Raw genomic sequence first — 16,613 nt, forward strand, 5'->3', positions numbered from 1 at the left:
TCCAACCTATATGTGAATTATGAACGGCATCACGGATAAATTTAGAGGAATAGGGGTAGACCACAGCCTAACCAAAGCAAGGTTCGTTCGTCAACACCTACGCGATAGTGTTATCATCGGTGCAATCGCCGAATTACCTATCCGCTGTGCAACTCTGCCGAGTTGCTCATAATCCGGATCCGGTGCGTACTCTACCGCCAGTTGACTGCGAAACAAACCATCGACGTGGTTGGTCGCCCATCGGCTCCATTGGGCCGGACGTCGTGACTCCTGTGGCAGCCACGCCGATCCCGTGGGCTCCCGTGCCTCTCCAATCGACCAAAGACGTTCCAGTTCAATGCCGCGTTGCATGTGTGCTTGCATGCATGCCGGAGGCTGATTTACCATGTCGCTTGTTACGTGTTCCAAGGAGGAAGTCCTTCACCACGTAAACCAGGGAAATCCACGCAGGAGTAGTAGTAAACCACGGAAATCTCGTAAAGATTGGAATCGTGATCGTACTTGGATTTATTTATTTATTTTCGACCAGAATACAAGCAAGTTTTTTGGCTAGGCGTATAATCACGCAGGACCGTATACATTAGTATACCTTGGCGGCTGACTACTACTTCCGATGTTGCCGCTCGATGTCCAAGGCACTGCATCCGTAGCTGAGACTTCCCCGCCCGCCGTTTGTACTTTGACTGTTTTTTTGCTCGTCGGAGGAATCTACATGAACGCCGAGCACCTGTGCACATGTTATCAAGGAGGGAATACTCTTGCATCATTCCATTGATTTATTTATTAGATTATTAACTGATGCTCTAATTTGCATGGTTGCTAAGGCTGGTTGTAATGGAGAGTATCATATACCAGTATCATGCATATGATACTAGTGTATGATACTACATCCGTAATGCATAGTATCATGTGCTATTATTATAAAACAGTTCATTTATTGTCATGCATGGCACATAGTATCATAATATCTAATATGATACTCAACCATCTCTTTTTTCATTTAATTTCATGTCACCTCATCAAATATGCCTAGTTGGTATGCATGATACTACCTTATGATACTCCCATTACGACCAGTCTAATGGTACCCGAGGACAAGGAAAATACATATCCTTGGAAGAAATTAAGCAGGAACTCTGGATTGAATTTTTGGATGGACTGCACACGACAACTGTTATTATTGAGCAATACTTGTGTACGGAGGAATACAAGAGCCACTCCGAGGACAAAGAAATTTGCTTTTCATTTGCTGGTATGTCAAATGATAATATTTGCATTATATATATTATTTGTGGACACTTTTTCAAATAGTTGAATTAAGATGTTGGTTCATATACATCATTTACTGCTGGAATATCATAGTAACTTTATTGGCATGCAACAATCTCAAAGAAAATTGATGTACTTTGGATTGGAAATTATGCCATGAAACTTCCTTGTGAAGGAAAACTATTATTGTTATACAACACTCTGTGAAACTTCCGTAAGAAGGGATTTGATTTATTTTTTATATCTTGTAATCTATTGATTATGACATACTATTTGGAAAAGAAAGAGCGAAAATATTGCTCAATGGTTAAATTAGTGCATTATGGATTCTCACACAATGGTCTATCTTTCTTGATGTCCATTGGAAGTTGGCAAACAAATTTGTTTATTTAGAAAAGATAACTCTATATGGGGGAATACCGACAATGGGAACACATGCTTGTAATTTTATTATCTACATCATCAACGACTTGGACACATATCTTGGAACTAGATGGATTGGCTTATCTATTCTGAAATTCTAAACTTTAGTGGGAGGACTTTGGTATTTTGTGAAGCATATATACTGGACATTTTTACCGGCACACCTTTTATTAAGGTGGAAGGAGATTACAAAAGGAAACTTCACATCATATTTTTTTTATATAGTTACGGTATTTTTTCCCACTCTCACTAGAGGCTAGATTATTTATTTTATCACATTCATTGATAACTGCACTTGATATGGTTATGTTTATACTATTTGAAATACAAGTCGGAATGTTTTATTGTGCTTGTCACATTACGTACTGAAGTGGAAAATCAGTTGATTAAAATATATCAAAGTTTTAACAAATGATTGGTGGGGAAAAGTACGCTTTAGGAATATATCAATTGAACATGAAAAGAGCATGGAATTGTTCATCATTGTAATATACTGCACACTCCACAATTGAGTGGGGGAAGTGAATGCCTTTTATATTCCATTTTTGAAGGAGCATAGCAAACTGCCATTTGTTGTTATCATTCTTCATCTAGCACAACCATTATTTGTCTTTTAGACTGGAAGGAAATATTCTATCTTGACAGGAAATTATTAGATACTACAAAGCAAACACCAACAATGTTTCATTGTTATTCTATTGGTTCAAAGGATGTTTTATTTGTTAAATGAAAAATAAAAAAACTGGTGGAGAGTAGGAACACAATTATTTATATGATCAAGGGTGGAATTGTTGACAATCACACCGGAATATAATCTTGACCTCAAGGAATCTACAAGTGACACTCCCAAGACCGACATGCTTAGGATAAGTGGGAGGAATTAACTTGGAATGTCATCTATGGATAATTGTTATGTGTTTTGGGGGAAAACTCACTCTATATTTTAGAGGAAGTCTCTTAAGAAGGCTAAAAAAATCACGAGTTTCAACTATAGGGGGTGGAAATGCGGGAAGGAATAAACTCAATGAGGAATTATATAGTCTGGGAACTTATTATCGTACCAAGAAACTGCAAGCCCATTGTTTGTAAGTGTTTTTTTATTCATTTGTGAGGAAATTTGGCTCAGTGGAATGTTATGACATCATTCTTGTTATTCAATTCTTCACACAAAGGGAAATATACTTTGTGGAAATTCTCTCTCCTGGAATTTTGGAAAAGAGGAACTATAACATAGTTTGCTAATTGAATACATTATTGTATGGTTTTATAACAAGCTTCACATCAATGGAATAGCATGTCATATGGTTTTCTAAATAAAGCAAGGAGGTCATCTACAAATGTAAGTGTAAAATATTTTGCATTATTATTGTATACGTTGACAATTGTTTTGTTGTTTGCAATGACGAAAACACATTGATGGAAGTGAAAGCTTGGTCGTGTTTTCTAATTTTCGTATGAAAGGAACATTTGAAGCTTCCAATATTTTAGGAGTGGAACCACATAGGACATGTTTTTGCAATGTTTTCTTTGGAAAATTGCAAACTTGTTAAAGTACGTGAAACCAAACTCAGTGAGGAATTACGTTTGAACTCCTGAGGAAAAAAGGATAATACATGGTGTTGAAATTTACTGTATCTTCGTTATACAATCATACCTTAGCTTCGAGAATTTATAGCTGCATTCAAGTAGTGGAAGGAAAGACAAGAAGCTAAGAGAATGTCACACATCATATTAGATTGTGGAAAGTACATCACAACATGTCACTTGTTAAACACATTGAGGAAGCTATTATTGTATCTACGAGATGAGAAATAAGTCCAGGTACGCATATTCAATTTTATTTTTGTAGTACTAATATGGTGCAGGTGCACTAACTAAAGTCAGTAATTTCTTTCAAAACAAGGTTACACATGACACTTCATTTACTGATTGGATTTGATATTTATGTGTTTCTGAAAATTTATTCAACATGGTTATCATATATTTTGACTCAATGTGGAATTATTCACATTATTGATATATGTGACTAGAAATAAATGATGCGGAATTTTACTTGAGGAAACACAATACTCAAGGTGCGTGTAAAGGTGGAATTGCACTCGAGGAAATAATACTCGAGAAGCCGAGGACAGCTATGTTGGAATAATTAGGCGGAAACTAAGGTCTCTAATGATCTTAGGTCTCACAACAAGGAAACATATTCAGGGAAAGTATCACATTTTTGTGGGATTTTTCAACGTAGTGCTAATATGATTGATGGTCCCTTGACTTAGCTTATTAGTCATGAGGTATTTGGTAATCATATTAAGGCTATGGGTTTACGAATATTTGAATGATCGTTTTGGACAAGTGGGAGATGTTGGAATTATGTGTCCTGCAACTATATTCAAATTAACAGGATTTGCTAATATTCGGAATACCTCATTATGTAATTATACATGGAATTATTTTACATGATTATCATGGAATTGTCACTTGTTGGAACATACTTAAGTTATATGCTTAAGGAAGCTGGTCGATTATCACTGAAATACAATATACTATTTATATATATTGGAAAGACTACCCTGATACAATGATATCGGAAGGAGCTAGATCGTATAGTTAGAGTACAACCCTAGTATTGATCTACATATTTAGATAATATACACTCTATTATGACACGTTGCTCACAAGCGTGTGCTCGGAGGACATAAACGGATAGAATTCGTTAACATATAAATATGATCGTGGTTGGTAATTTGCTCTGGAATCTAGTCCAGAAAACTAGTTAAAAAGACTAGGAAACTTATTTGTATAAGAGGTGGACTCTTTGAAAAGACAATATAAGAAGGTCCCTACCCCCTAACCTCACATATGCGAATTGTGAACGACACCATGGATAAGCGCAGAGGAATAGGGGTAGACCACAATCCTATATTTCTAACAAACCGAGCCAATCCTTCCTCGATCAAGCCTCCGACCACTGATACGTCCCGAACGTATCTATAATTTCTGCTTGTTCCACGATCTTTTGGGTGACATTGTTACATGTTTTGCTACACTTTTATATCACTTTACACATATTTGGACTAACCTACTAACTCAGTGCACCTAGTGCCAGTTTCTGTCTGCTGATGTCTATTTTGTAGGGGATTTTACCCAATTTTCCGAAGCCCGAAAAAATCCGGAAAAAATATATAACAAATTAGCGAAACAGAAGCTTCGGGATCACCGAAGGAGGGCCAGAGGGGGGCCAGGAGCCTCCCAGGCGGCCTGCTGGCGCGACCAGGCCCTAGGCTGCGCCAGGAGGTCGCCTCGGTGGGCCCCACCTCCTCCGGTGCCCTCCTTTGTCCCATATTTAGAAATCCATGAGGAAACCCTCACAGACTTTCTGGAATCATGAATTTCTCCATCGTTCCGCCGCTGCAGCGCTTCCGAGATCGGGAGCGTGAGGAGACCTCTTCCTGGCACCGTGCCGGAGGGAGGATTGACCTCCGGGAGCTTCCCCACCACCATGGACACTTCCCGGACGTGCCATGAGTAGTCCTCCTTGGACCATGAGTCCATGACCAGTAGCTATGTGATGTCTTCTTTCCAATCTTGTGCTTCAATGGTTAGTCCTTGTGAGCTGCCCTACATGATCAAGGCATCGTAATTCTCTTGCTATTGCTATGCTCAGTTTGTTGGGATCCGATGAATTATGAGATTATGTTCAGATTGTTATGAGTTATATATTTGATTATCCTTTTATATTATGTTCCTTAGTGATTCTTTCATGTTCTCCGTTGCCTTTTATTGCTTTGGCCAAGTAGTAGATCGTAATTCCAAGAGGGAGCGTTATGCATGATTGCGGGTTCGGGCCCCTCGATATCTAGCTTGAGTGACAAGAACATGAGTCTGGGGGATGCGCTTGTTGCCACCAGGGAGAAAACAACGGTGCTTGTGACCATGGTTGCAAGGATTGTTTACCTTACGCATAGTTCGTTAATGCAATTGTCCGTTGCTTTGAGTTTACACTTTGGGTGGGGCTCACAACTTAATACCGGCGAGATGTTCTGGATAGATATCTCAAGGTGGATGATTAGTAAGTAGATGCTGATGAATAAACGGTCGACTTGTCTTGGCGTACTTCCCATGACTATTGAACCTCTAACTATCAGGGAGCATAATTAGCATTATAGTGCGATCATAATTCTGTCAATTGCCCAACTGTGATTTGTTTACCCTAGCATAGTTATTTATCATCTTTTGGGAGAGAGACATCACTAGTGAACATCATGTGACTCCGGTCCATATCACCATCATTGTTTACACCTCCATCATTTACCGCTTTCATTTACTTTTCCGTTGCACTCACTATTACCTCCCCTCTTGTGTTTTGATCCTTTGCAAACTACAAGGCCGGAGAGATTGACAACTTCTCTGTACTTGTTGGGAGCAAAGTTATTTCTTGTGTGTGCAGGTCCACGTCTTCTGCTAGTGCCAGGGTGGAAGACACCTACTTGTTGATCCTAGGAGTCCTACTGGTTCGATAAACCTTACAGTCTCTGTGTGAGGGAAATTTGCTGCTGACTACATCTCCACCTTCCACTTGGGGTATCCAACGAGGGGCGAGAAGTATATACATCATCTCGTCATCAAGAGAATTTCTGGCGCCGTTGCCGGGGACTCCATTCTTCAAGATAGGGGAGTTGCATGCTATCTTTTAGCTTTGCTTTTTAGTCTTGTTAGTTTGCTTTTTTAGTTCTTGCTTTAGAGTCTTATACCAAAAACAACAAAAAATTAGTTGCTTTGTTCTTGCTTTTTGCTGCTGCTATGGGTTCCACTATGAAGACTAAGTTGTGTGACTTCACTAGTTAGGCTTATGAAAAATTGCACTCTTAGTTCGACGCTTGGGGAAGGCCACTCTAGCACACCCGTGGTAGATAAGTTTCCGCCACCTGTTGAATGTATCCCTTTCAAAGTACTACTTGGGATAATTGAAATAATTAGGAATGATTGTTATGCAGGAGATGGAACAGTCAATCCTAGTATTCATTTGTTGAAACTTATAGAACTTTGTGAGTTGTTTAAGATTTCAGGTTTGACAAGAGATGGAGTCATGAGGAAATTATTTGCCTTGTCACTGAAAGGAAAATCATTCGAATGGTATAGGCTACTAGATCATTCTCACCTATGGGATTGGGATGAGATTCAGTCTCTCTTTTAGTCCAAGTTTTATCCTCTTCATGAAGTCCATGTGGATCATGGTAACAATGCTTTATGTGATACTTATATTGTTGAGTTTATTCATGATACCATTGAAAATTATTATGACAAGGGAACATATGCTTATAGATATTTCATTAATATCAAGTTCCCTCTCTTTATGTTGAAGGTTTTGAAGCTGCACTTGTTTTGCCTTCCTATGCTTATTGCTTTGAGCTTCATTGAATTATTCTATTGCAATATTACTATGCATAGGAAGCATGTTAGACTTAAATGTGTTTGGTATTTGCTTTTCGATGCTCTCTTTTGTTCTACAACTCTTATTCCTACAAGAGCATCATTAAAATCTTAAGCCTATCATTATGTCTATAAAGAAAGAGCTCTAGGGAGACAACCCTTGTTATCTTTACTTTGAGTTTTTACTTTCAGTTTTTAGTGGTCTTGATGTGTGGTACTATTGTAGCAACATTGTTGTATCTTTATTTTTAATCTTTGTGCCAAGTTTTAGCCTCCGATTGCAAGAAAGTTCAAAAATTGTGACATGCTGTCCAGAAACAAATTCTGTCTGCGTGACAGAAAAATTCGCCAAAACTCACCAGATCATATTTTTGATCTGATTTTTTGACAACATGATCTATATAATTGAATTTCTGGCATCTGTTCTGAGTTTTTTGATTTGAGTTGTAGAAGTACCCCTAATAAATTATTTACTACCTAATGCTCTGTTTTTCACAGATTCTGCCATGTTTTGTGTTTTCATTGTTTTGCGAATCCTAAGCTTGCTTTTTATTTGCAAAAACCATTTGGCAATCATGAGAAGCAGTAGATTTTCATGAAAATCTTTATTTCCAGTAGGTATTGAATTATTTTATTAAGGGAACTAACCACTCTAATCAGCTTATGATGAGTTTTGTATGAAGGGAGTTTTCAAGTATGCGATGGGAGAGATGATGAAAGAAGATAAGGAGTGTCAAACGGTCAAGCTTGGGGATGCCCCCATGTATTCCTAGAAATATTCAAGGAGACTCAAGCGTCTAAGCTTGGGGATGCCCCTGTGCATCCCCTTCTCTATCAACAATCATCAGTTCGTTCATCTGCATGCTATATTTTTATCACTTCATATGTTATGTGCTATGCTTGGAGCATCTCGTTCTTTGCTTTTTAGTTTATTTTAGTTTCGTTCGCTGGTCATAACAAGTCGGAACCTAGCCTACCTTGTTTGGGAGACACACACGCTCCATTCCACTCTAGAACACAACATAGCTTTTCATGCTTATCCTTTTTGTGTGTTCTTCATCTTCTTGTAGCTACTGTCATGCTTAAGTCTTAGTTTTCATGCTTATCTTTTTAAGAGCTATTATTTAGGTTGATTTTGGAACTCTCTTGAGTTATCATGCTTATCTTGTTTATAGAGTTGGCTTGTTGCACTGAGTTGTGTGTCTTGCATGAGTAGGTAATTGAGATTGCTATTTAAGCATAGTAGTAACTTGCAATAGTTTTGAGGTATTGATTTGAGTAATGTTTGGACTATTGGTGCCAAGATCTTGAGCCTATTAGTGATAGGTGTCGTATTTTGGGAAATCCGTGTGTTCTTCAAAAACAAAAAATTAGCTGAGAACTCTAGCTACTAAATTGATCGCTGATGGGGTTATAGTCCTAGGGTAGGGTCATAGGCCTGCCCTATAAGTCCTACCCAAGGGCTACCCTTCATAAGGGATAAGACCCTTAGTCAGTTCCGACTGTCTTATGGACTTCCCATCATCCAGTCGGTAACAAATCCTCCACCATCCAGTCAGAGATGAGCATTCGGAGTGTAACAAACTAACCGACTGGATTCCACTCTGTGCATCGTAACCCCCCTGGAGGGAAACGGTCGTACATTTCCATGTGCCTTTATTAGCATTTAAGACATACGTTACCTGTAACGTAGGCATTTATTCGCCACTACTCCACCCCTGTGCACCGAACCGTTGTGGAGGGTAGCGCACTCTATATAAGCCGCCCTCCCCCACTGGTGCAAGGGTTGGCAATTCACTGTAATCCATATTCCACTCGACAACAAGCTCCCAGAGCACTGAGACGTAGGGCTATTACCTCCACCGTAGAGGGGCCTGAACTCATACAACCTCGCCGTAGCTAAGGCTCTGCCCATCCTTTCGTACCCTACACATCTACTGTCAGACTTATACCCACGACAGTTGGCGCCCACCGTGGGGCAGGCATCGAAGCGACTTTCGGCGAGTTTGCGACTACATCTTTTCGTCATGTCATCTGGTGGAGATTCGAGCATGGGTCACGGGATCCTCTTCGGCGCTCTCTCCTTCATCGTCGATGATTCGGCATGGCTTCGGGACGCCCCTCTCGACGTCGAGGCGCTTCCCCGTCGCGGAGCTACGCACTTCCGTGCCGGCGCCCGTGGCATTCTTCTTCTCCAGCAGTCAGCTCCGGTGTCGACCTACACCGCCATCACGCGTCGCAACAAGCGGTCCCGCCGTCCGCGGCTCCAGCGTTGGGTGCAACACGCCCAGGCGCGCCAGAACGCTTCTTCACAAGTGGCGGTCCTAGAGTCGGTTGTGGTTGCCCCGCCGTCCCGGCGCTCGGACTCGGTTCCGACTGAGTTTCCTTCCGAGTACTTGGGTCGCGGGCCTGCAGCAGAAGTACACATGGCCAACTCCCACGAAAGTCCCCGCCAAACTGGCCGGAACGAGCACGAGATCGGCGAAACATCCGGCGCTCGCCGTCCACCTCGCCGTTCTGCCAGTCGGCACACTCGGCGGAGCAACGTGGAGTTGTTCCGCACACCCATCCTCAACTTGGCTGCCGCTGCCAAGATAGCCGATTCCCTTCAGCCGACTGATTCAGAGGCTTTCAGGGGGATCGAGCAAATCCGCGCCCTGCTGCACATGACGCAGCAGCAAAACTCGGCGGTCTCCCAGTCGCACAACAGGATCCACAATAGTTATGTCCATGCGAACACGCATCGGTCAGTTCACAGCCCTGGTTCTCATCAGCGACCCAGGGGAGGCAGTCGTTCCATGAACCCCGAAGATCGTCGCCGTTCACGCACCCCTCCGCGGGGTGGGCCCTACGGGCCCCGACATCATGATGATCGGCGTTCAGTCGGTGACACTTACGATCCAAGGCCCGACACGAGAGGGCATATCGCCCAGCGGAGGGTCGACAGGGGCCGAGCCCATCGCGATGGTCATGATATTGACCGTCCGAGTGGAAGCAGGACCATCGTTTCTCGTCCCGAGTGTTTCAGTCGAGCCATCCGTTTGGCAGACATCCCTCCCAACTTCCGATTGGCGATGGGGATCAACAAGTTTACAGGAGAGTCCAAGCCAGAAACGTGGCTGGATGACTATCGAGTGGCAGTCCAGATCGGAGGAGGGGACGACCACGTCGCCATGAAGCACCTCCCTCTGATGCTCGACGACTCGGCGCGAGCGTGGCTGAACCAATTGGCCCCGTCAAGCATTTACAGCTGGGCAAATCTGGCCCGAGTGTTCATCAGGACCTTCGAAGGGACGTGCAAGCGCCCTGCTGGCCTCGTGGAGCTCCAGCACTGTGTCCAGAAGCAGAATGAGCCCCTGCGCGATTTCATTCAACGTTGGACGACCCTCTACCACACGGTGGAGAACGTCACAGAACACCAAGCAGTCTGCGCCTTCAAGGCAGGCGTGCGGTACCGGGATCTGTACGTGAAGTTCGATCGAACAGGCGACATCTCCATGAGCAAGATGATGGAGATAGAGGCACGCTATGCAAATGGAAAAGAAGAGGACCGCATCCGTAGCGGCAAGCACAAAACAGTCGCCGACGGAGAAGGGAATAACACTCGGAAGCAGAAGCAGAAAGCTCCGTCCACTCCGCAGGCAGAAGCCGCAGCTGTTACCAATGCCAAGTTCAAGGGCAAGGGGAAGGCTCAGTTCACCCCCAAGAAGAAGCAGTTCAACAACCCCATCCTGGACCAGCCATGTACGATTCACACAAAGATAGATGAAGAGGGCAATGCCATATATCCGAAGCATACCACTCGGCAATGTCGCCTCCTGATCCAGGGGTTCGGCGAAGGGCAACCGAGTGAAAAGGGCAATGAGAAAGATGAGGAGGACAAGGAGGATCCGTTCCCCCAAGTCCATGCAACACTGATGATTTTTGCTGACGTTGAGAGAAAGAGTCGACTGAAGCTGGTGAACAGGGAGGTGAACATGGCCACGCCGACCAACCCCACGTTCCTCAAATGGTCTCAGACTGCGATCACCTTTGAATAGTTGGATCATCCAGCACACGTGCCCACCCCAGGGAGGCAAGCTCTGGTCGTCGACCCGGTGGTGGAAGGAGTCCGACTGCGCAAAGTCCTCTTGGACGGTGGCAGTGGTTTGAACATCATGTACACTGACACTCTCAAGGGGATGGGCATTCCGATGTCCAAACTCAGCGAGAGTAGCATGCAGTTCCACGGAGTCGTCCCTGGACTAAAGGCCAAGTCACTCGGCTAGATCGCGTTGGACGTCGTTTTCGGCTCCGACAAGAACTTCCGCAAGGAAAAGCTGACGTTCGAGGTGGTGGACTTCCACAACGCTTACCACGCAATTCTGGGTCGCCCGGCGTATGCGCGTTTCATGGCCCGCCCATGTTACGTGTACCTGAAGTTGAAGATGCCAGGCCCAAAAGGTGTAATCACTATCACAGGCAATCGACAGCGGGCCGAGGAGTGTCTGCAGCAGGGATCAAGAATCGCCGATCAGCAGATGGCTGTCCTCGAGCTTGACGAGTACAAGAAAACGGTCGACCCCGCTGAGTTGATGCGTTCGAAGAAGCCAGCTTCAGAGTCCGCATTCCAGGCGGCGGGAGAGACGAAGAAGGTCAGCATCCACTCGACGGACGACACCGCTGCCCCGACGAACATCTCAACCACCCTCGATCCTAAATAGGAAGCCGAGCTCATCCAATTCCTCCGTGAGAACTGCGACATCTTCGCATGGAAGCCTTCTGACATGCCAGGTGTACCCAGGGAGTTGGCTGAGCACCGACTGCATGTGGATCCCACCGCTCGGCCTGTCCGAGAACGCCTGCGTCGGTCCGCCGCGCACAAGAGGAAGGCAACCGGAGAAGAAGTGGCCAAGCTTTTGGCAGCCAACTTCATTCACGAGGTACACCACTCCGAGTGGCTCGCCAATGTTGTCATGGTGCCCAAGAAGGACAAGTCGCTCCGAATGTGCATCGACTTCAAGCATCTCAATAAGGTCTGCTCGAAAGACCATTTTCCGCTCCCCCACATCGATCAAATTGTCGATTCGACTGCGGGTTGCGAGCATTTGTCATTTCTTGATGCCTACTCGGGCTATCATCAGATCCGTCTGTATGGCCCCGATGAATTAAAAACCGCCTTCATCACCCCATTCGGGTGCTTCTGCTACATCACTATGCCATTTGGTTTGAAGAATGCAGGAGCAACCTTTATGCGCATGATCCAAAAATGCCTCCTTGACCAGATCGGTCGGAATGTGGAGGCGTATATGGATGATATCGTAGTCAAGTCACACAAAGGTTCCGACCTGCTGACTGACTTGGCAGAAACATTCGCCAACCTTCGTAGGTACGATATCAAGCTCAACCCCGCCAAGTGTTCATTCGGCGTTCCCAGCGGAAAGTTACTCGGTTTCTTCGTTTCCGAACGAGGGATCGATGTCAACCCCGAAAAGATCGGGACCATCGTCCGAATGGAGTGGCCGGTCAGAATACACGATGTTCAACGGCTCACAGGTTGCCTAGCGGCTTTGAGCAGGTTTATCAGTTGACTCGGCGAGAAAGCACTTCCTCTGTACCGACTCATGAAGAAATCAGATACTTTCGAGTGGACAGATGAAGCCCAAGTTGCATTTGACGACCTCAAAGTCCTACTTTCACCCAGCCGGTTCTTACTGCTCCGCTCAGTAAAGAGCCCCTTCTTCTGTACATCGCGGCTACAAATCAAGTCGCCAGCACTGTTCTCATAGTCGAACGAGAAGAAGAAGGCAAAGATACAAAGTTCAGCGGCCAGTGTATTACGTCTCCGAAGTCCTGACTCCTTCCAAGCAGAGGTATCCCCACTATCGAGATCTTATCTACGGGATTTACATGACTGCGAAGAAGGTGGCTCATTATTTCCAAGACCACTCGGTGTCTGTCGTTTCTGATGCTCCGTTGTCGGAAATCCTCCACAATCGGGACGCATCGGGCCGAGTGGCGAAGTGGGCAATGGAGATGTTGTACTGTGACATCAAGTTCAAGGCCAAGAAAGCTATAAAGTCTCAAGCTCTGGCTGACTTCATAGCAGAATGGGTAGAACAACAGCAACCGACCCACATCTACTCGGCTCATTGGACAATGTTCTTCGATGGGTCCAAGATGTTGAATGGCTCTGGCGCTGGCGTTGTGATAGTATCGCCAAAGGGCGACAAACTCAAGTATGTGCTGCAGATACACTTTGATTCCTCCAACAATGAGGCAGAGTATGAAGCTCTCCTTTATGGACTGCACATGGCCATCGCACTCGGCGTCCGTCGCTTGATGGTCTATGGCGATTCGGATTTGGTGGTTAATCAAGTGATGAAATAGTGGGATGTCAGGAACCCCACCATGACCACATACTGCAATGCAGTGAGGAATCTCGAGAAGAAGTTCCGCGACTGAAGAACCAAGCAACTGATGAGTTGGCAAAACTCGGATCCACTCGGAGACCAGTCCCGAGTGACGTCTGCCTCGAGCACCTCCACCTTCCCTGAGTTAAAGAAGATCCTTTCACAGAGGAACCAGTACAACCAAAGAGCTCAACAGATCCGACTGAAGTCGACGTACCTGCTATGGTTGATTTGATCATGGAGATTCTTGCTGTCATCCCCGATTGGACTGTGCCGATCATTGCATACATCCTGAGGCAGGAATTACCAGAAGACGAAGTCCAGGAAAGGCAGATCGTCCGCAGGTCAAAGTCGTTCACTGTCATTGATGGCCAGTTGTACAAGGAAAGCGTTTCAGGCGTTCTTCAACGATGCATCTCCCCTGAGGAAGGACAGTTAATCCTGGAAGAAATTCACTCGGGAACCTGCGGTCATCACGCCTCTTCAAGAGCAATCGTCGCCAAAGCATTCAGAGCTGGCTTCTTCTGGCTGCAAGCGAACGAAATTGCTAAAGATATGGTCGACCGATGTGAAGGCTGTCAGTTCTATTCCAACAAGTCCCACAAGCCAACATCTGCGTTGAAGACAATCCCTCTTGTTTGGCCGTTTGCAGTATGGGGATTAGATACAGTTGGTCCATTCAGGACAGGTCAAGGGGGATACACACATCTGTTGGTGGCAGTCGACAAGTTCACAAAATGGATTGAAGCCAAGCCCATCAAGAAGCTCGACGCCCTAACGGCCATCAAGTTTGTCAGGAACATCATCTCCAGATTCGGGGTACCTCACAACATAATCACAGACAACGGGACAAACTTTGACTCGGACAGATTCAAAGGTTTCTGTGCAAGCCAAGGTATCCGAGTGGATTTTGCATCTGTGGCGCATCCTCAAACAAACGGACAAGCAGAGCGGGCGAATGGACTTATTCTGCAAGGTTTGAAGCCCCGACTCCTGCGAGAGGTGGGACATGCCGCTGGCGCATGGGTCACCGAGCTACCTTCAGTGCTTTTGGGTCTCCGCACAACCCCGAATAGATCTACGGGGCGATCCCCGTTCTTCCTCGTTTACGAAGCAGAAGCGGTCCTTCCGAGTGACTTGCTTCACAATGCTCCACGAGTCGAACTCTTCTCCGAAGCTGAAGCAGAACAAGCAAGGCAAGATGGAGTGGACCTTCTAGAGGGGGAGCGCGAGATGGCACTGACTCGCTCAACGATTTATCAGCAAGATCTGCGGCGCTTTCACGCGCGACACGTCAGGAGTCGTACATTCCAAGAAGGCGACCTGGTGCTCCGAGTGGATCAGCAAAGACCTCACAAGTTGGCTCCCTCCTGGGAAGGACCCTTCATCATCTCCAAGGTGCTGAACAACGGAGCATACATACTCTACAACATCGACAGGGAAACAGACGAGCCGCGAGCATGGAACGGAGATCTCCTGAAGCGCTTCTACACGTGACCGTGGACTGAAGCAATGTAAAGAACAAGTATTGGTGAAATAATACTAAGCAGATTGAGTTTTTGCAGATTCAAAATTCTTCTGCGGTCGCAGACTCCGGTCTCAAAAAAAAAAAAACTGAGCTGCGATCAAGAATCGCCTAAGTACTAACTTTCTCCGAGTGTGCACTAAACGTCGCACTCGGGAACTTAGCTGCGATCAAGAATCGCCTAAGTACTAACTTTCTCCGAGTGTGCACTAAACATCGCACTCGGGGACTTAGCTGCGATCAAGAATCGCCTAAATACTGACTTTCTCCGAGTGTGCACTAAACGTCGCACTCGAGGACTTAGCTGCGATCAAGAATCGCCTAAGTATTGACTTTCTCCGAGTGTGCACTAAACGTCGCACTCGGGGACTTAGCTGCGATCAAGAATCGCCTAAGTACTAACTTTCTCCGAGTGTGCACTAAACGTCGCACTCGGAGACTTAGATGCGATCAAGAATCGCCTAAGTACTAAATTTCTCCGAGTGTGCACTAAACGTCGCACTCGGGGACTTAACTGCGATCAAGAATCGCCTAAGTACTGACTTTCTCCGAGTGTGCAATAAACGTCGCACTCGGGGACTTAGCTGCGATCAAGAATCGCCTAAGTACTAACTTTCTCCGAGTGTGCACTAAACGTCGCACTCAGGGACTTAGCTGCGATCAAGAATCTCGTAAGTATTAACTTTCTCCGAGTGTGCACTTCACGTCGCACTCAGGGACTTAGCTGCGACCAAGAATTGCCTAAGTACAAATTTTCTCCGAGCGTGCACTAACCGTCGCACTCGAGGACTTAACTGCGATCAAGAATCGCTTAAATAGAAAGCTTCCTTCGACTGTATCCTACAGATGCACTCGGGGGCTCAGCAAACCCTCATTGAGGCTCATGTGGATGTCAAGACTACTGACAATTACATGAGTAGCAGACCCTCATTGAGGCTCATGTGGATGCCAAGACCACTGACAATTACATGAGTAGCAGAACCTCATTGAGGCTCATGTAGATGTCAAGACCACTGACAATTACATGAGTAATAACTCGCTCCGAGTACGACTTGACAGTCGCACTCGAAGACTTAGCCGTGATCACGAATCGCCTAAGTACTCAAATGCCTTCGACTTTATCCTACAGATACACTCGGGGACTCAACAGACCCTCAGTGAGGCTCATGTAGATGTCAAGACCACTGACAAATACATGAGTAGCAGAACCTCATTGAGGCTCATGCAGATGTCAAGACAACTGACAATTACACGCTTCGCATGTTTGCCATTGGCTTCACCAAGAAACGCCAAACAAAAAACACGAGCCAAAATCGTATCAACAACTCTTTGGCAAAAGAAGAGCAAAAGATTCGATTCGAATTCAAAGTTCACCTAAGAATAGTTGGCTCGGTGTAGATCAAGCTTATCCACACCGAACCAAGAATGTGACGGCCAACAGCAGTGGCCAAAGTTTCTTACAACCAGCACTCGGCATACCGAGGTAAAAGTTTTCTCGAACGTCGTCAGGACTGGCGCTGGGACTGGCAGGCTCTACGAACGTCTTGAGGTCGATCCCGTCGGCGATGCGGGTGGCG

At 45.3% G+C, this 16,613-nt stretch overlaps 1 pseudogene; it reads right to left on the reverse strand.

The window, feature by feature from the left end:
• Positions 1 to 16,613, reverse strand: part of LOC123401255 — a 34,655-nt pseudogene that overhangs the window by 9,966 nt on the left and 8,076 nt on the right.

Source organism: Hordeum vulgare, chromosome 6H (assembly GCF_904849725.1).
Source record: "Hordeum vulgare subsp. vulgare chromosome 6H, MorexV3_pseudomolecules_assembly, whole genome shotgun sequence".
Classification (NCBI taxonomy): domain Eukaryota; kingdom Viridiplantae; phylum Streptophyta; class Magnoliopsida; order Poales; family Poaceae; genus Hordeum; species Hordeum vulgare.